Source organism: Bubalus kerabau, chromosome 17 (genome assembly GCF_029407905.1).
Source record: "Bubalus kerabau isolate K-KA32 ecotype Philippines breed swamp buffalo chromosome 17, PCC_UOA_SB_1v2, whole genome shotgun sequence".
In the NCBI taxonomy this organism is placed as follows: domain Eukaryota; kingdom Metazoa; phylum Chordata; class Mammalia; order Artiodactyla; family Bovidae; genus Bubalus; species Bubalus kerabau.
Window position 1 is genome coordinate 47,881,055 of NC_073640.1, and position 12,560 is coordinate 47,893,614.

The following is a 12,560-nucleotide window of genomic DNA, read 5'->3' on the forward strand; positions in this document are numbered from 1 at the left end:
CTCTTCAGCCACTTGAGGGGCTCCTAACATCCTGTTCTTCTCACGCCTCCCAGAGAACAACCTCTGAAGCTCTCTTCCCTTCCATAGGGTATGGCTCCAACTCTACCTCTAAATCAATACACAGGAGGGTGAGTGGATTCAGGGAGAGGTCTTGTTTCCTGGCCTGGGCCTTTTTGACTTCCTGAGTGGCAAACTCAGGTGTTTGTCTGGTGGTCTCTGAGGCACCCATCCCCCTGTGCATGCTGAGGCTCTAACCATAGACCTCTCTGCAGAGCTGGAGGATCACAGCTTTGGTCCCCGAGGATGTGGGGGCTCCAGGAGGGTCCAGCCTCCACCTCTAGACTTGTGGGCTCCATCCTCTTTTCTTGGCACTCTGCTGCAACGGAGCTTGGAATAAAGGGGTGACATGAAGTGACTCTTGAGAGTCCCTCAGATAGCAAGGAGATCAAACCTGTCAATCCTAAAGGAAATTGACCCTGAATGTTCATTGGAAGGATGGATCCCGAAGCTGAAGCTCCAGTACTTTGGCCACCTGAAGCGAAAGCCGACTCACTGGAAAAAACCTGGATGCTGGGAAAGGTTGAAGGCAAAACGAGAAGGGGGTGGCAGAGGATGAGATGGTTAGATACTATAGCATTACCGACTCAAAGGACATGAATTTGAGCAAACTCCAGAAGACAGTGAAGGACAGAGGAGTCTGGCATGCTGCAGTCCATGAGGTCACAAAAAGTGGGACATAAAACTGAACGATAACAACAATGAAGTGATAAATGTCTCAAACCTGTGTGGTGGGTCCATGGGTGTTTTTTCCCTTTCTCTCTATATCTGTGTGTGTTGGACGAATGAAAATAAGTATCATACCCTCTAGGAGGTACGTATGATAGATAGGTGTGCTCACAAAGCAGAGTTGATATTTCCACAATACAAAATGTCTTCAGGTAAGCCTGGGAGATCCAAGATAGCCTGATGCTCAGAGCACCCCAGAGGCCACCAAAGGATCCCCACGATTGGTAGTGTCCATACCAATAAGAAGTGTAGGCATGGCTGAATGGGTCTCTGGAAACTCCTGGCGCAGGACTGAAGTCTAGAGAAAGGCCCAGATGGTGCCAGGCATGAGTGGTTTCCAGGCTGTTACTCTGGGACCGCGAGTGAAGTAAGAAACAGTGGCTGGGTGTGTGGGTCAGAGCTTACCGGAGGAGCCCCTTTAAAGCCCCATCCAGTATTTGCCAGGTGCCTTTAGGCATAACCACTGGAGGCTTTGGGGGTCTGTAGTAGAAGTTAGGAGGAAAATGGGAGCTAGGAGAACGTTCAAGCAAGAAATGGGCTTATCCTGAGACTGCAGGGGCCACATTTGGCTCACTCAGAAGCCAGGCACCATTGGGACTTCCCCGGAGGTCCAGTGGTTAAGATCCCTTGCTTCCACTACAGCCACCATCATCTCTGACTCCTTTTCCAGCCTACATAGGTGTGGTGACACCAGCACCCAGGGACACTTCCTCCAACTTTGCTGTCCTGCATCACATCCCCTCTCCTGTAGCTTGAGTTCCACAGCCCATTATGTCAGTAACACTGGCTCCTCTCTCTGTTACTCAGGACCCAGGTGGATCCTTGTTCGTCTTCTTCGCTTTTACCTGAAAACTGCTGCGACAAGTCACTTAAATAGGAAAGAAGGCTCTGTCCACCTGAAATAGGCCCTCAGTACAATTTAGAAATTCTACCACCTTTTTCCTTTCCGCTTTCAGACCTTTTTCACTCTCCTCATACCTCTGTCCCTAGGCTCCCCTCATGCTTTACTGCAGACTGAGGTAAGCCCATGGCCAAGCATTTTAGAACCCCTCCAGCCTTTTCAGAACCTCACAAGATGAATCACATCATCTTTCTACTGTATACTCAGCCTCTTTCTGTCAACCAGACTTTTCTCTCTGACACTGATACATGTTTAAGTTTCTCCACCTTAAAAAACAAACCATGGACTTCCTTGGTGGTCCAGTGGTAAAGAATCCATCTGCCAATGCAGGGGACACAGGTTCGATCCCTGGTCTGGGAAGATTCCACATGCCATGGGGCAGCCAAGCCCATGTTCCACAACTACTAAAGCCCACGCACCCTAGAGCCTGTGCTTTGCAAGAGAAGCCACCACAATGAGAAATCCATACACCACAACTAGAGAGTAGCCCCAGCTCACCACAAGAGAAAGCTACATGCAGTGATGAAGACCCAGCACAGCCATAAATAAATAAATATATTTCCTCAATCTACACTCACTTTTAGCTGCATTAGCCCCCTAAGGCCCAGTGACATCTCCAGCTCTCATCTAAGCTCCAGAGTTCCACCTCAACTGCCTACTCAGTGTGTCCTCTTTCACATGATATCATGCTCACAAGGGCACTCATGACCTTTTTACTCTCTTCCTCACTTCCAAATGTGGTCTTCAGGAGCTTCCCTGCACTGAGTGTTACCACTTCCATGGCTCATCCCAGAGACCCAGGAGAGCTTTAGGATTCCCTTCTCTTTCTGATCCTCCATGTCTAGTTCACCACTGACTGTATTCCCCGTTGGCACTCCCACAGTATGTGAATGACTTTCAGAGAGTCACGGACTCACTAAAGTAAGAAGGCGATCTATTGGAGTAAAGGAAGAAAATATTAGAACTTGAGACTTATCTTTCAAAACTTTTTATGTATGTTTCATAACATAAGCAGCATATTAGTAGTGTATCACATCTATATAAGTTGTAAGTAAATAAAGCTGCACAATATTCAAATGTTTTCAAGAACAAAAAAAATGTGCAGGTCCTGGTCTAAACGAGGATCACCTTTTGCAAAAAAAAAAAAAGGAAATAGACTCCTTACTGATCTCCACATCCATCCAACTAGCTTGGTAAAATATACATAAAATGCACCGTTTTAATCATGTTTAAGTGACCGCTTTGTGGCATTAAGTACATTCACACTGTTGTGCAATCACCACCACATCCATCTGCAGAACTTTCTCCTCTTCCCAACCCACAATTCTGTATGTATTTATTTATTGGCTGCACCATCCAGCGTGTGGGATCTTGTTATCCAAATAGGGAATGAACCCACACCCCCACATTGGAAGCATGGAGTCAACCCTAACTGGATCATTTAGGGAAGTCCCTCTCTGTACCCATTAATTACAAACTCTGAATGCTCGAATGCTCCCCTCCTCCCAGTCCCTGTCAACTACCATTCTACTCTCTGTCTCTATGAACTTGACTATTCTAGGTACCTCATTTAATTGGAATTATAGAATATTTGTCCTTTTGTGATTGGCTTCTTTCACTTAGCATAATGTCTTCAGTTTATCCTTTTGCAGCATGTGTCAGAATTCCCTTCCTTTTTAAGGCTAAATAATAGTCCATTGAATGGATATACCTCATTTTGTTTATCCAGTTCATGCATTGAGGGACATTGGGTTGCTTCCAGCTTTTTGACTTTTATGAATAATGTTGCTATTAACATGGGCATACAAATCTATGTCCACTCTTGCCTCTCCTCTCTAGTCCTTCTCCACAATATAGCCCAAGTAATCCTTTTAAACCCACAAGTATGGCCAAATCACCCCTTGCTCTCAAGTAAAATTTTCTCATCATCTTGGTTTCTTGAACACAAAGCCACTGAAAACACCTGCCGTTACTTCTGCAATAATATCCTTTCCTCCCTGCTTCTTCAAACCTCCCCACCTGAGGACCTTAACTCCTGCTTTTGTCCTGAGGGAAGAATCCTCTGGTCACTCTCCTTCACTAGGTCTGGGGACTCCCTCCCTCATCAACTTTCCTCTCCTAGCCCTTGTCTCATTTGGCACTGTATCATCAAGCGCATCTATAACAATTATTATGTTTCCATCGCTGGAGAATAAACGTATGAGGGAGAGGGCACTATCCAGTTCCTACAGCGCCTGCCAAGACCAGGCAGCTATTTCTCAGTAATTAATTTTAACAATAAATCTGTGTGGACTCAGCTGACCCCTCCCGCCCGGAGGCCAAGTCACAGTAGAGAAACTGGGTGGCTCTGGCCTCCGGTCCTCGAGCCCACCCTGGCTCTCCCGTCCTCGAGCCCACCCTGGCTCTCCCATTTGGAGGTCGGGACGGAGGTGCAGGGCCGCTCGCGTCCCCCGCTCGCGCAGCGCGTTGCGAGAGGGGGGTCGGCTCCCAGCCTCTGGGTCCTCAGCCACCCTGCGTCCGCCCGGGGCGGGGGCGGGGCCGGCTCGGAGACGTCACTTCCGGTGTACACAGCCGGTCCGGGCGGTGCGCAGGGGGCCGGGGCGCGTCGCAGGTGAGGAGCGGGCACGAGCAGGCGCTGCCTGGTTCTGGATGGCGGGCGGGCGGGCTCACCCACCGCGGGGCGGGAGGGCGGTGGGCCGCTGCCGGGGCTGGCGACTGGATGAGCTCGCGGGGCGTCGCTCCCGCTCGGGGCCTCAGGGCTCAGGGCCGTCGGCTCCCGCCCCTTGCCTGTCCGCTGTGGAGGACGCCGGGCTCAGGGGGAGCTGGCTGGGCGGACGGAAGCCTGGAGAGGCCTCGCGTTTCGTGCTTGGGACTGGGGGCGCGGCCGGGACCCCGCGGATACGGGACATGAGGGGCCGGGAGCGCTCCCTTGGGCTACCGGGGCCGGGGAGGTCGAGCTGGCCCCGGGACCCGCTCCCGGAAACCCCTCCGAGGAGTCCGCGGAGGGACCTCGGCCTATGGGTCTCGGGGTCCGTGGGGACTGCCTAGGGACGCGGCCCTCACGCCGCCCTGCGGCTGCCGGTCGGCTGAGCTCACCTTCCCCGCCGGGGCCGGGCCGGGCCGGGCCCCGAGGAACACGATTTTCCGGCCCCGCTGAGCCCGTTGGCGCAGTCGGGCCCGGGGAGGTTGCGCGGGGACCCCGAGAGGGCCGGGGCTGAGGATGAAGGATCTAAGCCCGAGGGGCGAGCGTAGGGTCAGGGGTGTGTCTTCCTGCTCTGCTCGGTGCGAGGAAAGACGCTTGCCTGGTTGGCATGATAAGAATTTTATTTATTCTCCTCACAAATTTTGCCAGATGGAATACTTAGCTTTGAGGGGAGAGGCCCTAATTTGAAAATAGCTTGTTTCCGCCCCTCACTCCCATTATAAAAGCAATTCATTCTCCTTTCTTCTCGCTCAAGACTACACAAAGTTTTGTGACAGTACTTTTTAAAGTGACTGTCATCATGCAACCTACCACTCAGTGATAGCCATTGCTAAGATTTTGTTGATACCAATAAATACATGTATTATCACTTTTATGGACTTCATAATATACCTTTGTATATCACAATTTAACCAAGTCCTACTAATGAACATATAAGGTGCTTCCATTTCGTCATGGGATAGATGATTCTGCCACAGGATTTGTCTGATGGTTCTTATAGCATAAGTTAACAAATAAGGTCAAAGGTAACATTCATTTTAAAAATGCATAGTATTATTTTTCTTTCGTTGACGCTTCCAGAATTATTCTCCATTCCAGTATTTATAACATACATCCATCTTTGCTTCTCATTTCATGGTTTTATTTTGTTTTTCTTTTAGCTATTTAATTTACTTAAAATAGAGTTTTGGTTTAAGATATGAAAAATTTCCCAAATACCTTCCCAATTTTATTGAATAAGCTATGATTGCCATTGTATCATGTTTTACACCAAAAGTTCTAAGTATGTGTTTGTAAAGGACTCCTTACAGACTTGATATTTAGATTTTGTGTATGCTTTTTCAAAATTCCATTCACAGTATCTTTTGTAAAAATTATTTTTCCTTAAAAGCCCAGGGAGTATTTAATGTTTGAATTTTTTTTTTTAATTTTTGTTTTTTGAGAAAGTTTAGTTACTACTGTTTCATTTGCTTTCTTATTGACAAGATAACAAACTCCATATGAAGAGTTCAGGTTTGTTGTGGCAACTTTTCCGTCTGGCATTTGAGATTCTAATCTTCCTCTATTTTTGCACACGAATACGTAGGTTAGCATTGGAGACCAAGATAGAAAAGTTCTCAGATTCCCTTGGCAAGCCTAGATTTTTCTATCTAAAATTATCCCTGGATTTTTGGAAGACAGCATGTTTTAAGCATCCTCTTTAAAATTTTTTAAACAAGTTGCACATGATTCAGCTGAAAATTTTGCTAAATGTTTATTCTGTTGCTAATCTGAAGCCTAATATACCAGGAGCTTTTTGTCACGGAAATCTAACAAGTCTATAGGAAAATTACTGTTTCTGAGAGTTAGTGGACTGGGACATCACATGAGTTGAGTGTCCACTCTCTTCCCTCCTGTGACTTTCTGCTTAGTGGAAAATGATGACCTTCCAAGGTGGACAGAGAATGTTGGTTTGAATAAGGAATTGCTTTTTTGGAGTTACAGAAAAAGTGAGATCCCATTTTCTCTTAGTATAAGTTCACTGAAAGCCTGGATGTGTCAGGGGTTGTGCTTCAAATGTCTTTATTTATACTGAGTCCATTCTCCTGATGGTCCCTTAATGGATAGACACAGTGGCTGCTGCTTTCTCATTTCCCTTGACCATAAGTATTTGGCATGGTGAGCCACACTTTCTTGCTGTTGTGAACCTCCTCTTGGTTGGCCTTCTTGATGCTATCTTAACTTTGTGACTGTGCTTTCTCATTTGTCTTTGCTTCTCTTCTTCTTCCCACATCTGCCTGGGAGCATTTTGTATTTTTGTTGTTGTTCAGTCACTAAGTTGTGTCTGACTCTTTGCGACCCCATGGACCGTAGCACACCAGGCTTCTCTGTCCTTTATGGTCTCCCAGAGTTTGCTCAGATTCTTGTCCATTGAGTCAGTGATGCTATTTAATCATCTCGTCCTCTACTGCCCCCTTCTCCTTTTGCCTTCAGTCTTTCCCAGCATCAGGGTTTAGGCATTTTCTAAGGCTTAGCTTAATACCTCTACCTCTGTCCCTCAGCGCACGCTCCTTCTCACTCATCCCGTATGTGACTTCTAGGTAGAGACCCATTTCATCCCTTCACCCTGTTTCCACTTGGTGACCCCAACTCAGACTTTGCTGCAAGTAATTTCTTTCTCTCCCTCTAACTGACCCCTGCACATGTTCCTGAGGCCATACTTTCTTCAGGTGAGGGAGCCCTTCACTGCTTCCCAAGGTGGCTTGTCCTTTGTGACTCTCAAGTCCTTACCAGTTGACTTATTACAACTCTTCTCCTTGCTTGATTTGGGTTGTATTTGCCATTTGCTTTCTATTCCTTACAGTTTGATGTAAACTTGTACCTTTGCTCTAAGAGACTTCAGACATAATATGATCCTACTCTGAATTAGAAAAGCGAGACCCAGTGAATTTAGTCATGAATTTAGTTAGCTCACGTTTACCGAGTATTTACAGTGTAGGCTTCCCTGGTCGCTCAGACGGTAAAGCATCTGCCTGCGATGCAGGAGACCCAGGTTCGATTCCTGGGTTGGGAATATCCCCTGGAGAAGGAAATGGCAATCCACTCCAGCACTCTTGCCTGGAAAATCCCATGGACAGAGGAGCCTGATAAGCTACAGTCCATGGGGTCGCAAAGAGTCAGACACGACTGAGCGACTTCGCTTCACTTCACAGTGTAGGCCAGTTACTGTACTGGAAGATTGGAATACAGAGCTGGAAGGAATGGCCTAGGTAAGAAAACCAGATAAGCAATTTCATCAAGTATCGCAAGTGCCTAGAAGCAGGAGACAGGTTTTAGAGATCTTGTCTGTCATATTCACTGCTGCTGTCTCCACAGCCTGAAGCACAGTGTTTCCAGAGGGATTATTTGTTGATTGAATCAATGATCATCTGAGATTGAAATCAGAATGAATGTTACATCAATTATCTATAGAAAAAATACAAGGCAAGAAAAGTTTGTAAATGTAGGTTTGAGAATTTCAGGGAAAACTTTCAAGTTCAATGAGAATGACCCAGCTATAACCCTTAGAAGGCATGATTGGAATGTGTTTGTGGCCAGATGCTTAAACTCAATGTTGTATCCTCAGAAGAAAGACTGGGACTCTGGAAGGAGAAGTTTCGGAAGATATCTTTGGAAATTGGGTTGGTGGGTCCAAGACAAGAATCGACTTATGTGTTTGTAGTACCGTCGGGGGACCCTGGTTGCAGGAGCTGTGTGCAGTCCTCCTCTGGGCCTTTGCACTTCCAAACAGATGGGTACATCTCTGTTGATACCTCTAGTGGACTCTAGTAGGAAGAATCTTTCCTTTGCTGCCATGATCCAAAAACCCTTTGATTAGAACATGACTTTACATGGAGATTGCCTGTTGAGAGTGTTCTTCATCCTGACTGTTTGGTCAGATTCTGGTCTGTTTCCCCATCCGAGAAATGGGGTAATAATAACACCTTCCTCTTTGGCCCCCGGTAAGTGCTCAGTATTAGCTCTTTTCAGTATTTATGGAGTTTGTAACTGGCCTTCAGGGCTTCCCTGATAGCTCAGTTGGTAAAGAATCTGCCTGCAATGCAGGAGACCCTGGTTCGATTCCTGGGTCGGGAAGATCTGGTGCAGATGGGATAGGCTACCCACTCCAGTATTCTTGGACTTCCCTTGTGACTCAGCTGGTAAAGAATCTGCCTGCAGTGTGGAAGACCTGGGTTCAATCCCTGGATTGGAAAGGTCCCTGGAGAAGGGAAAGGCTACCCACTCCAGCATTCTGGCCTGGAGAATTCCATGGACTGTATAGTGTATGGAGTCACAAAGAATTGGACATGACTGAGCAACTTTGACTTTCACTTCTGTGGTTAATACATCAGTCATCTTTGAGCTTAGATAGCCTGAATCAGTCCCCCTGAACCTACTTGTTCCTGAGTGCACTGACAAAGCTGAGAGCCAGAAGGTGGGAAGTCATGACAGATGTGCTCTTCCCAGACTGCTTATTCAAAGAATTCAGCCTCAGTTGTCAAGGAAGACTTCTAGGGGAAGCTGGTCTTGAGCTGAATACTGTGGGAAGTAGTGAGTTCATCTCCACCAGAAGGGGAGCGGGCTTTTAGGCAGGATCATGACAGCTACAGAGGTGTGGAGCTGAGCGACCTTGAGGTATGTGACTTGAAGGAGATTTAGGGTGAAGGGTGGATAGACCTGAATAGGGGAGTAGAGGGAAATGAGACTGGCAAGTGGGGCCAGCTTTTGAAGATATAGTTCATAACAGTCTCTAGCTTTTGCATCCAGTGTTGTGTCTATCCCTTAGCCTCACTGTGCCAGCCAGGTGTCATGTGAAGTGCTTTGCATATATTACCTTGTTTGCTCCTCATAATAATCCTGTGATGTAGGTATTTAATGTTAAAGAGAAATGACATGTCAGATATCACCTACAGGATCTCTGCCCCTCGATTCAGCCTGCGTGTTGCTATAAGGCTAACCCTTGGTATCTGCTATGCACTTAAAAGCCTTTTGTGGCTCCTGTTTCCTAATAAAGTCCAAGGTCACAAGATTTTCTGACTTCATAAAAACATCTTGGGTTAAAGTGTGAAAATATCTATGTCCTAGTAGTGAATCAAAACAGCATAGGTGCAGAATGCATCAAGCACAGAGAAATATCATCTCAGTGAAAAAGGCAAGATGCAAGACAATGTGTATATGTGCCCATTTGTGTAAAAAAAAGAGAGAGAGGGTACTCATGAAACAGATTTCTAAGAGCAGGAAGACAGTTCTTGAATGATAGAAAAGGAACAGTGATTGCCATTGGAATGAGGCTCCAGAAATTGAGGTTGGTAGACTGACCTCGCTTTTTCTTGCATACTCTTTTGTACAATATGATTTTTTCAATGATGTATTGTCAATTAAAAATTAGTAGGGGGACTTCCCTGGCAGTCCATTGGTTAAGATTTTGTACTTCCACTGTAAGGCTTCCCAGGTGGCTTAGTGGTAGAGAACCCGACTGCCAGTGCAGGAGACACAAGAGATGCGGGTTTGATGCCTAGGTCGAGAAGAGTCCCTGGAGTAGGAAATGGCAACCTATTCCCAGTATTCTTGCCTGAAAAATTCCATGGACAGAGGAGCCTGGCAGGCTACAGTCCATGGGGCTGCAAAGAATTGGACACAGCTGAGTGACTGAGCATGCACGCACGCTTCCAACGTAGGGGGCACAGGTTCTATCCTTGGTCCAAGAACTAAGATCCTACAGGCTGCATGGCACAGCCAAAAGAAAAAAAAAAAAGAATTAAAAGCTAAATGTCCGTTGTACACAGCAGTCATTTAGACAGGGAATGTAGCGTAGAGGTTAAGGGCAAGGACTGTATCCAGACTGCTTGAGTTTGCATCCTGCCTCTACTACTTAATTAGTCACTAACCTCTAAGCCTCTCTTTACCTCAATTTACCCTTTCTGAAAAGGGCGAAAGTAATAGTGCCTACCTCCTGGTGTTATAGTGAGGCTTAAAGGAGTTGTTATTTGTGAAGTCCTTAGAACAGTTCCTGACAGGTGTGGGTTTCTGGTGGTGGTGGTCGTGGTGTGGCCCTGTGTTGTGCACCAAAGTGATTGTGAAGATCTGTCCAGTCTGGCTCTGTGTGTCCACAATTCATCTGCAAAGGCTCCATGGGAACTAAAGGGGCCGGAGATGGTTTCATCGAAACAGTGGATCTTAAATATTGGTAACTTCTAGGAAAAGTGAAAGGAGAGACAAGGACACAAAGTGGCTTGTTCTGGGGGTGATATGTGTCTGAGGTGGACTGAGGCAGAGAAATGAGGCAGGAAAGAGCTTTGAGGGAGCCTGAAATTGGGGTATATTAATGCCATGGCCAGTCACTGTTCTTAATATATATAAAATAATGATATGATTTATGATAATGACAGTTTGGGCTTGATGAAATGTGGTAGCTCTACCTTGATCTTTCACATGATTGTGGGGTGTTCCTGTGTAATTTTTTTTAATGAACCCCTTAATGCAGTACATGTGGGTTAGTTCCAGGTTGGTGCTTGTAGTCAGTGCTGCCAGTGGGCATCCTGGATATAGGCCTCTACATTTCCTGGGTCTGTTTCTAGGATTCATTCCTAGATGGTGTTGATTTTTTTTTCTTTTTTAAACTATTTTGACTGTGTTCCTTGTGTCTAGGCCACCATCAGATATATGCTTTTTCAAATTGGTAGTTGCAGAAAATCATAATGTGAAAGATTGATTTTGAGTGTGCAATTAAAGCTAGGTAGGTATTACCTGAAAAAAATTCAGATTTTCTTAACTGAAAATGATTTGGGGATTAGGTGCCAGTGAGATGGTCATTATGACTGGCGAACCTACAAATAACCTCAGTCTTCTGCTACCCAACTCCCAGATCCCAGAGGGGGATGTGTGTGCCTGAGAACAGGTAGAGGAAGCTGGCTTGGCTCCCAGCCTTGAGAGCTGCAGTCTGGTAACCTAGGCAGGGAGAGGGGAAAGTGGTTCCTCTCACCAGGGACAAGGATCTGTCGTCTTTTTTTTTTTTTTTTCATTTATTTATCTGTATTTTTGGCTGCACTGGGTCTTTGTTGCTGTGTGCAGCCTTCTCTAGCTGAGGCGAACTGGGGCTACTCTCTGTTGTGGTGTGAGGGCTTCTCGTTGTGGTGCCTTCTCTTGTTACGGAACATGGGCTCGAGGCTCAGGGGCTCTAGTAGTTGTGGCTTGTGGGCCCTAGAGCACAGGTTCAGTAATTGGTGCTCAGGCTTCATTGTTCCACAGCATGTGGAATCTTCCCGGACTAGGAATTGAACCTGTGTCCCAACACTGACAGGCGGACTTCTCTTCACTGCGCAACCAGGGAAGTCCTCAAGGACCTATCTTGTTCCCCATCTTAAGGTAGGAGAGAAGGCACCTATGCTTAAGTTGCTTTGTGATGTACTTTATAATGCAAGGTGATTCGTTCCTTAGCACTGCCCCTGTTCTTTCTCTAGTTTGGGGCTGAAAGAGGAGGGAGTGGTCAGCAGGGAAGTGGGAGGGCCTGGTTTCCTTCCCCTCTGGAGAACACAGGGCAGCACCGCTTTCAGTTTCTTGCCAGGACTTTGGGAGTTGAGGCCAGAGCTGCAAGAAGGTAAAAAATATTTATGAAAGTTATTATAACTATGTGGGGGTGGGGGTGAAGGGGAGTTTGTATTTTTAATGATAGCAGGCCAGAATGAAGTATTTTAAAAAAAAGATAAAATGCTGCCCTCTGACTGGTCTGTGGCCTGTTTCAAAGCAGTAGCTTCCATTTATTGAGTGCTGTCCTTTATGGACTGAATCCTCACTGAAGTCCTGAAGAAACTGAGGCACAGGAGTTCAGTAATTTGCATAAGATCTTGGGTTAGTAAATATCATTTATTCAGCTGATAGTTACTAAGAGCAGGATTTCATATCCAGGTCAATCTGTCTCCCAAAGCCATAACTGTTTCCATGAAATCGCTCAATGTTGGAGCATCTTACCCCGCAAATTAAGAATATGAGCCACTGCAGTCCTCCTCCAAGGGCTGTCTTGCCTGCTTCGGAAAGAAGTGGGGGTGAGATGAGGAGGAGGCTCCTTGAATGTCCTCACTGCTAAATATTTGACTTGCTGGAATGTTTGCGGAGAAGAATGAGGTCCTGAGCTATAACTCTGATTTACTGGGG

The 12,560-nt window shown here is 46.3% G+C and overlaps 1 protein-coding gene and 1 non-coding gene across 4 annotated transcripts in view; both read left to right on the plus strand.

Annotated features, from left to right (window-relative positions):
- Positions 1-4,111: 4,111 nt before the first annotated feature.
- The window catches only part of GARRE1 (granule associated Rac and RHOG effector 1), an 87,501-nt gene continuing 79,052 nt past the window's right edge, over positions 4,112-12,560 (plus strand). Inside the window, exon 1 of one of the 3 annotated variants that reach the window (XM_055551891.1) lies at positions 4,112-4,298. The gene's annotated coding sequence lies outside the window, so the exon portion shown is untranslated. Of the gene's footprint in view, positions 4,299-11,446; positions 11,775-11,933; positions 12,007-12,560 lie in introns of those variants that run through there. The other 2 variants (XM_055551894.1, XM_055551893.1) reach the window with 2 other exon arrangements.
- TRNAR-GCG (transfer RNA arginine (anticodon GCG)) lies at positions 7,372-7,443 on the plus strand. The gene has a single exon. It is a non-coding gene; the product is annotated as a tRNA-Arg (tRNA).